A 9,915-nucleotide genomic window follows, 5' to 3' on the forward strand; every position below is an offset into this window, starting at 1 on the left:
GTTATTTTTTTTCCAGTGTGGGACTGATGGATGGACAGGAAGAGAAAGGTTACGAACATGTTGCTTCATTCCAGTTACACTTGTGCGAGTGCGTGTACATGTGTCTGTTTGTGACCAGTTTCCAAACCAGGTGACACAGGATAGGCTGGCATTTGGAGGTCTGTGATTTTTAATTGAATCACTGTAATTCTTCATCTTTGTTATGATACATGCACTTTTCAGAGTTGGATGCTAGCCTCCATTCAGCAGAGGACTACCCCCCCCCCCATCACCCCCATCACCAGAGCAGGCAGACGTACCCTCAAACTGCAGGAGGTGGAGGGTTAGTTGCAGCGTACACCAGCTGGGAAACGGTATCATCAGTTGCTGAAGCAGTCCATTTTAAAACCTCTAATAATCTGGTTGGTGGTTACTGTTACTTTCCTCACAGTAACCACAGGATTCTGAGGGATCAGAACGAGGCTTGAGGGGGCGTGAATTGAGGGGACTCATGAATCATATCTCTGAAGTGGAAGACTGATTGATGGGTGGATGTCGTGACATTATTGGGTGAAGCTGGTTAGTTCAAGCTTACGTAAGCACACGTTATGTTTTGTTTTACTGGAAGAAAACATGATTTATTTTTTTTTTTTTTTGTCATATATTGTTAAATCCGTGCGCAATATGACCAGGGATGTGATACAAAAGGATTAAAGGATTTAAAGGGCATTTTTTTCATTTCATCTTTAAAAACCACTTGTTCCTGTGAAATGGAAGTCACCAGAAACAGACATGTGGCCTATGTAATGTCCAAATGCAGACACAATTTGCCATATTTCTTGAAAATAGGCTCCCTGGTCTGAGACCGTAACAACACATCAATCCTTAAAACAGTTTTTTCGACATGTGTCATTAGCCACAAACAGCAGTAACTGTTTTTGCATGTTTTCAAGGCTCACCATTTGATGGTTTGAATTTCAACATAAATATCACATAAAGATCAACTGAACCGTTAGCCCTCAACAGTGCTTTCAATTGCTGACATTAAGGTCCATTATCATCCCTCAGGCCGGTGAAATATTGGATCATGATAAGAACGTTTCATCAACCCACCTCAGTTTCTTTGTGGTGAGCATTGATGTGTCTCTTCAGATTTGTGGTTTTCTCACCAGCTATTTTACGACGACATTACATCTTTTCAGATAAAGCAGTGCATTCCTTTTACATTGCATTGGAAAAAAGTCTGTGATATTTCATCTCCAGAAGTTGCTATTTTTTTATTTAGACTTTCATTGATTTAAAATGGATTTCAATCACTTGTGTGTTTGCGTGCTGTTGTGGACTCATTTGCCCTCCTGTCTGTTTCAAGGCATTCGTCCCTCCATTTCTTGCCTGGTGTGGTGTCAGGGCTTCTACATTAATCAAAATTTGTTTGAATCTCTTGATAATTTGGGAAACTGTCCTGTTTGATTTCTTGCTGAGAGTTGGATGAGGTGATTGACGCTACACTCATCTTTGGAGAACAACTGAACTACCGTAGGGCTGGGAGTTGATTATCTGAGGATAAAGACGGATCACAGGGGGAAACAGCTAACTTGGCACAGCTCATCACATGCATCGGCTCCGGCTTCGTCTCCTGGCAGACTCTCATAGACCGTGTGCAGGATCAGAAAGAAAGAAAATGGTAAGAATTTTTGTTTTGTTTTGTTTCCAAATTTTAAAAAAAAGCTTTCTTACAGTGACATCCTACCTGCTCCAGCTCACTCAGGCTGGCAATTGCACACTGGGTACCCTTTCTCACATCAGATGTTGTCTAGAGAGAGGAAATATTTGAGTGAGTTTATTTGTTCCAAATGCAGGGATAGACGAAAGCAAAGAAACATAAATGTTGATATAAACACAGCTAGTTGAAGACCAAATAATGCTACCATAAACATCCACGGGCCTGGTGTTGGACAGAAAATCTGCCTCGTGTATCGTGCAGCGCTCAGCGGATGATCTGGGGGTTTTCCAGTGGTGAAGATGTGTCTCATCTGTGGGGACAACACAATGCTGTGTATACTTCATTAGTCAGAAGCAGAGCGATCTTTGGTGATGAGGCAAAATGTGAGCATTTTCACTTTTACTTTATAGATTACGTGTCTCCAGATCAAAATGAAAGTCAAGGTTTGTCTCATTAAAAGTTATTGTCCTTTTCCACAAGAACATGTTGAAAGCAATTTGCACTGCAATAATTGAATATTCTCTCTCACTGTTGTTACACGATGTGGGAATTTTCAAAAAGAACACAGACATTATGGCTTAAAGTGTTTTGTGTTTAAAGTGCGATACTGTCTAAGTGGAATACTTACCAGACCATTTCCATCCTTGGCAGGACACAATGGGCCCATCAACATTTCAGCAGCAATGCAGCCCAGAGACCACACGTCGATGGCCTCGCTGATGGGACGTCCAAGCAGGACCTCTGGAGCTCACAAACACATTACTGTGCTTATGAAGACTAACAAAGAAGTAAACTCTTCTTTACTGTCTGCACTTTCAATTTCAATTTCTTGAATATACAGTGTTCTGGTCAGACATGAGCCTGACTACAAAACTTGAGATGCCAGCATGCAGATCTGCTTACCTGAACCAAAGGGCCTGAAGAGTGGTATCCCTCCATGCTGTGGGATTGGTACAGGCTAATCCAAAGTCAATGACTTTCACCCTCAAAGGCTGATGTAAGCGGTCCACCATCATGATGTTTTCATGTTTTCATGCTTCAGGTCTGCATGAATGATCCCTGCACTCTTCAGAAACTCCAGAACTGTAGCCAACTGGAATCATGAATTACAGTAAAAATCAGCTGGACCACAGTGTTTATTTCATCAACAAAACTATGACAAAACATCTTTATTAATGGATGTTTTTCCACAATGAGAATGGGAAACTTTTGGAAAACATATTACAGTTGATGTAATCACAAACATCCACAACCAAAACTATGAGCACATAAACAGCAATTTCCCTTAGACAGTGTTGAGAGAGACCAACATTTTCAGCCACAGTGAGAGGACACGCTGAGAATGATGACTACAGGAACGCTGAAGGTCTTTTACCTTCATTTGAAAGAACTGAAGATGTAAATGCATCAACCATCACCTGCCTTTGGTAACATTTTTTAGCTTAACATTCTTTAAAAAATCCTCATTTGTCATTGTTTAACTGTCTAAATATGCTGATCCACACTTGCAATTGAATAAGAGGAATGTATTTTGATGGACGTTTTGACAAAACTGTGATCCATGCATTTAAGTACACCCTTTATCATTGTTTTATACTCTGGAATGCAGTTTGTGTTACAAATTTTTTATTGCAAAATCAAACCTGCTGCACAATGGGGCGGATTTCTGTGAGAGGCTGAAGGAGGCTCCGCTGAGAGGTCTGGCATGAATGCGATGTGTTACTGAATTGTTATACAAGAGAAATATTGATAAACATAATTTGTGTTGCACCTCTGCCTTTGCCTCCATGATGCATTGCTTGTTTTTGCCACATCTGCATTGGTGCCACTCCCCAGGAGCTCTTGCAGCTTGTAGATAGAGGAGGTGGAGGAGATCGGGCTTACTACAATGCCCCAAAAGCCCTGATTGTCAGACATGGTGCGCAATGAAATCTGTTTACTCCTCCTTAAATAAATACACATATTCCATGTAAACACTAAAATGGTCCCATACTGTCAGCTAAATTAACTTAAAATAAAATCTGAAAAACTGCAAAAAACTCAGATGAAAACATCACAGATTTTTAGGCCCTTTACTCCCACTTGTTTGATTTTTTCCAGCTGTTGTCGTATTCATGTTCACATCCCTGCTCATCAGTGAGTACACAAACAAAGCTCTGTATTATTGTACATATGGAAACTTTTACAGTTCTGTTTAAGCTGAAATGGTAACCAGTGAGAGATGGGATTCAACTCATTTCTCACAGGATCTGCTCCTTGTAGTACTAATATATTGTATCTGCTTATCTGAACAATGTCTGTTTTCACTGTTACTTCTAAAAACAATCTAAAGCCAATGTCAGCTCTAATTGTTGTGACATAGTTTTATATCTACATTGCAACAAGAGGATCGTGAAAACTTGACTCAAAGAGGAGACTTGTGATTTCTCTCTGCAGTAACGGGGCATTTGGGGAAGTTAAACAACTTACCAACTGACTCAATGTCAGTGATGTCTTGAGTTTATAACTGTTTCAGACAAACCTTTCAAAGTTGTTTGCAAGTTAATTGGCCAATAACAGACATAAGCATGAACAGAAGAGAAAAAAAATGTTCTTTTAAGCCCACGCATGCATCCAAATGTGTAAATTGCACTTAAAATGTTAAAAAGATGGATTTCGCTGTGCCAGAGGTTACTAATTATACATTTTTAATTCTAAAACCCAATTAATGAGTCCAGTGAGACCTCAGCATCCTTCCACTCCACTGAAGTCCATACTGTGACAAAGCAGGGATGAGGTTTACAGTTTGACGGCCATCGCCAGGAGTCACCTCCTGTGCTGCTCGGTGGGACATGTTGGGGGTTTAGGTGCTCAGTAGAGTTACAATGTAACCTGATTAGTGTTCGCTGAAGCTGTGCACAGTGTGTAAGTTTTCAAGTTACATCTTCTTCAGTCAGGAGGACAGAGTTATTAAGCAGATTTTGTAGTAATAACAAAACCAAGTTATTATTATTATTATTATAGATTTATTTGTAGAAGTCATCAACAAAACAACAGAGACTTTAAAGTATTAATTATAAGGAAAATAGATCAAAATCAGATACAACCATCTTTCAAACAATTTTCACTCACAAAGCAGATAATAATCCAAACAAAGTTGTGAGAAATGGTGGGATGAATTCAAACAAATAAACAGTGACAAAATCCAGATTTTCTTCACATTATTTGCTGTAAGAGCTCCAGCACACATTTCTGAAACATGAGTGTGTCTTTTATCTTAACCTGCAGTATTTCTATTAACTACATTTGACCAAATAAAGATTCCATTGTTTACACACTGTAGAGCACCCTGTCCTCTCTGATGATTTGATCCACCTCAGGCCGACTGAGAGCACGACGTGTCAAACTGTAAATCAAATCATTTAAAACAAAATTGACACTAAGGAGACATGCACATCTTCATAAGATAAAATAGATGGATTGTCTGGAACTTGGCTGGTACAGTGTGTACTCTCCCTCTTTTTATCTCTCCTGCTTATTCAGTGTGTGTGTGTGTGTGTGTGTGTGTGTGTGCGTGCGTGCGTGTGCGCGTGTGTCTTTGAGTTAGAAACGGATTATTAATGTGTGTACATCTCTGCAAGCATGTTTTCATATTTATATCTTACAGAGATAAGACGTTACAGCACGTCGGCCATAACTCTGTGTGTCTTATCAGTTGTATACATCCTGCTCACCCTGTGGTCATGCTGACTTACATTTTCTTGTCCCTGTCAAATCATTTCCCATCAGTCCATGCATCAGTCCATCTGTTGGAGGTATGTTCTCCTAAAGGTTACTTAAATGGCAATTCTTCTTCGTGAGAAAGTATACAATGGAAAGTGACAGGAAGTGTGGGAGAGGAAAGGAAGCCACAGAGGTTGGAATCAGTGTCCCATCTGTGGTGGACTAAACACACTCCTGTCTTCATGTCCTTTGGCCAAGGAAGTCATAGATCGTACCCTGATAATGCCACATCAGTGCTGCTGTTTGGATGCTTCTACTGAATATATACTAATCCTTGATAAACACTGATTCAGAAATCAGCAAAGCTTCACATCTTAATGACACTAAAGAGTCTACAGTCATGCTGGCATCTCTGAGGCACAGTGGTGCTTTAAACTCCATGTTTTTTTTATTTTGTATTAGTTCAAGTGGGGGCTGCACGGTGGCGCAGCAGGTAGTGCGCGTGCCTCACAGCAACAAGGTTGCAAAACATGCTCATTAGGTTAATTGGTGACTGTAAAATTTCCCTTAGGTGTGAGTGTGAGTGTGAATGGTTGTGTGTTTGTGCCCTCCAATTGACTGGCGACCGATCCAGGGTGTACCCCGCCTCTCACCCGTTGACGACTGGGATAGGCTCCAGCACCCCCCGCAACCCCGAAAGGGATACATGGTATAGAAAATGGATGGATAGTTCAAGTGTCTGATTTTACTTGCCTCAATCCTGAAATGTTTCGATCCAGTTTCAACCATGTAAAGCACTTTCTAACTTTATTTTGAAAAATGCTGTATAAATAAAGTTTATTATTATTATTATTATTATTATTATTATTTATTGCATGGTGGCCTCAGTCAGAAATGCAATGCTTGTGACATCCACTGGCTCTGCTCCAGCTGCACATAATTGGCTGACTGCCTCAGTTCAGCAAACTGAGTGGGGTGATAGTGTGTCAACCTGTCAGTTTGTCACCATGTAGTGTTGGAAATATCCTTCCTCTTGAAAAACACAGACCATTTGAGAGTGTAAACAAGTCAGAACCTCCATAGAAGTAATACTGGGGTTATCAAGGCCTTATAGCGCTTTATCTTTGGGGAAATCCGACTTTGTGAGATGGGGGTTGTTAAATTCTACTAAAAACGCTCACATACGCTCTATCTCGAAAATCTCTTTGTGTCTTTCATCATCCCATTCAGTCGCTTCAAGACTTATCTCTCACACACACAAACACTCATGTAATCACATGTGATTTGTGCCTCTGCAGGTCGGCATGATCCTTGAGAAGGGCTTTCTTTATCTGACCACATGGGGTACACTGAGATGGAGGGATTGTAACTGCAGTTCAGGAGGGTAATTTAGGGGGCCTGGGAGGTGTGAGCGACACCCGTGTTTAGGCTCCCAGGGCCCATCGGGATCAGTGCGTGTGGAGCCGGGCCAGCTCACCACACAATGAAAGGAAATGGGAATTTAATACAAACTTTCTCACAAAGTCTCAGAGAGCTCCCGCCTCTGTTGTCGGTCTCACTTCCAGACACCCCCAGCGTCACCATCAACACCCCCTCTGCTGCAACCACAACAAAATGTCAGAGACAACTAAAACATGGCAGTGAGCGTGCTGTACTGTAAATTTACTGTTTCACTCAATTTAGGTGTAATTTCCCCACATCCCACCTTATCACAGTGGTTTTTCTCAGTGGAGTAGCATTGTAAAGAAAAGAAAGTATGACAGAGAATGACAGCAGGACTTGAATTTTCTAACAAGATTATTAAGCTGTAAAAAAAAAAACTGTATATGTGTGTGTGTGTGTGTGTGTGTGTGTGTGTGTGTGTGTGTGTGTGTGTGTGTGTGTGTGTGTGTGTGTGTGTGTGTGTAAAATATGTAATAGATTAAGTCATGCATTTATTTCCAGCCATTCACTTCAGTTAAAAGACACGTGCTGCTCTTTAACCCTACGCTGCAGTGTGCAGTGTTGAAGAACACTGCTCAAGACTTTCATTGTTGCACTGTTGTTATTCCAGGGGAGGCACTATTTTGCCTCTTGAACTCAGCCAGGAGACGCACAGAGCCCTATCTTTGTCTGGTAATGTCATAAAGTGAGCGGCAGACACTCAAACAACAAACACAGTTCATAATTACTATAGAGTAACAAAGACTTTTGGACACAATGGCTAATGTCCGAGAAGCACACAGGGTCCTCCACCCTGCAAGTTCACCCCACCAGACTAATTTCCTTCACACACACACACACACACACACACACACACACACACACACACACACACACACACACACACACACACACACACACACACACACACACACACAGAGAGAGAGAGAGAGAGAGAGAGACAGTCGTGTTTTCATAACTTTAGATGATGCTAATCACTACTTGCCTGAACTTAACTCCCTCACCCAAACCTTAACCCAAAACTTCACCTTAGAATTTAATGATTTACATTATGGAAACATATATTTTGTCCCGACCATGTGTGTAAACAGATTTATGTCCCCGCAACATGAGTAATACATGTCCACACGCAGACACACACAATAGTCTATGCACACACATACAGTTACACCATGCATGCATGCTGACAGTCTGTTGCTTCCCTCTGACTCCAATGCACCATGCACACACATGTTCATGCACATACACACACACATACAAAAGCACCCACCCCTGGTTTCTGGCTCTTGACAGCCTAAATGCAGCCAAAGGCTGAAGCATCTGTGTTGACCCAGCCTTTGGTCTTTTCCCTTTTGGCTTCATGTAGAGGCTCCGCCAAGCTGTGTCTGCTGCATGCATCACTTCTCTGTCTTTTTTCTCTTCGCACCTCTTCCTTTCTTCTCCTCATTTGTCTCTCTAAACTCTAATCACAGTGTACACAATTGTGCATAACCTGCAATAATGATCGGAAAAGTCCTTCAGTTATGTGCAAAACTAGCTCAACAGTGCAGTTTATTACATATTGTTTTATTGTAGACCTTTGGTTATAGCACTACTGTACATACTGTGTGTGCTGCAACTGTGTAGCTTGCAGTTTGTTCTTGACAGTGCAGTATTATTGTTCTCACCGTTGAGTCCATTCCTGTCCTTGTGTGTTTTTGAAGTGTGTGCAGAGGAAATAGGAGGCTCTTTCAAAAGAAGTCGTTCTGGCTTCTGAGCTACACAGGTCAAACTAACAGGTCAAAGGGACAGGACAGATCTGAGCTCAACGTGGGCGCCAAGACACCTTGTTTGCCAAGAGTCGAAATGGAAAGACCGTGATATGTAGACAAAACATTTGCAACCTGGGTATATCAGTTCAGTTTTCATTTGATTTCTTTTTTACCTCACCTAACTGAACCTCCAGTGCACCTCCTTCCTCTGATTCAGGCTTTCAGTTTGTCATTTGCCTTTTTTTTTCAGATTGGACATCAATGTGCTGGCACATTGCAAAGAATTATATTATTTTATTCTGCATTTTTGGACAATCCGCATTACAATAGAATATTCATTGCAGGCCAAAGAAAGCCATGTGAGCTCCTGAAATCGAAAACAGGAAATCTCAAACAATAAGAAGTTGACTCAACTTCAAGTCGATTGTCTGAACCCGCAAGGAAATGTAATGAAAACATCAATTCAGCCTCAGTTTTTTGGAGAGAAAATGAGAAGAGGCGTTTGTAGTTGTTCCAATGGCCTAAAGTGGGACAGTGCAGCACTTTTTAAAGATTTCAGCAGAAATGGCAGAGAATAGACACAACAAGCATATTGTTCATCATTTCCTGAGGCTGATTGGTTCTAACACTGAGGGAAGGGGGAGGCTGACCATGAAAGCTGCAGGGTTCGCCACCATCACACTGAAGTAAATGAACAAAGCTGTTGCATTTGGCAAAACACGCTACCAGCTGCTACTGCATTTGTCTCTTCAAAGAAAATCGGCAGCAATAAAATGCAAAATCTTCCTCAGAGAACACATCGGCCATACAGTGTAGGGCTTGGCCCCATAAATGCATCTAAAATATAGGTAGATGTATTAGGTTCAGTACACGATCAGCATGTAGGAGATGTGATGAAATATAGACATACTGTATTTCCAAATCTCTGCCAGGATGCTTCACATTTTGCGACATGAAAACAAGTGTTCAATATGTTTCTGGTAACATGGAGCTTAAACATTATTGTAACAAGTTCAGAAATACTTAAAATACTCCAGCAAAACTTAAGTCAATAAAGATTATACTATCCTGTGGTGAAAATAGACTAATAGTCGAAGAATAAAGGTGATAGCCAAACATCATTTCACTGCTTCACTGTCATTTGGAAAATAGAATGAGCGAACTGTATGTAAATACTGTAACTGTCATAGTGATTGGCATTGTACTTGAACAAAAAGTGACAAAGTTTAAAGTCATAAATACATTAAACGGATCGGGGAGGTCTGGAGCGCCAGCAGTCCTCCGCTGTCTGGTGACGCTCTTCCTTCCTTTCCCACC

The sequence above is a fragment of the Chaetodon trifascialis genome, chromosome 4, assembly GCF_039877785.1.
Source record: "Chaetodon trifascialis isolate fChaTrf1 chromosome 4, fChaTrf1.hap1, whole genome shotgun sequence".
Lineage (NCBI taxonomy): Eukaryota > Metazoa > Chordata > Actinopteri > Chaetodontiformes > Chaetodontidae > Chaetodon > Chaetodon trifascialis.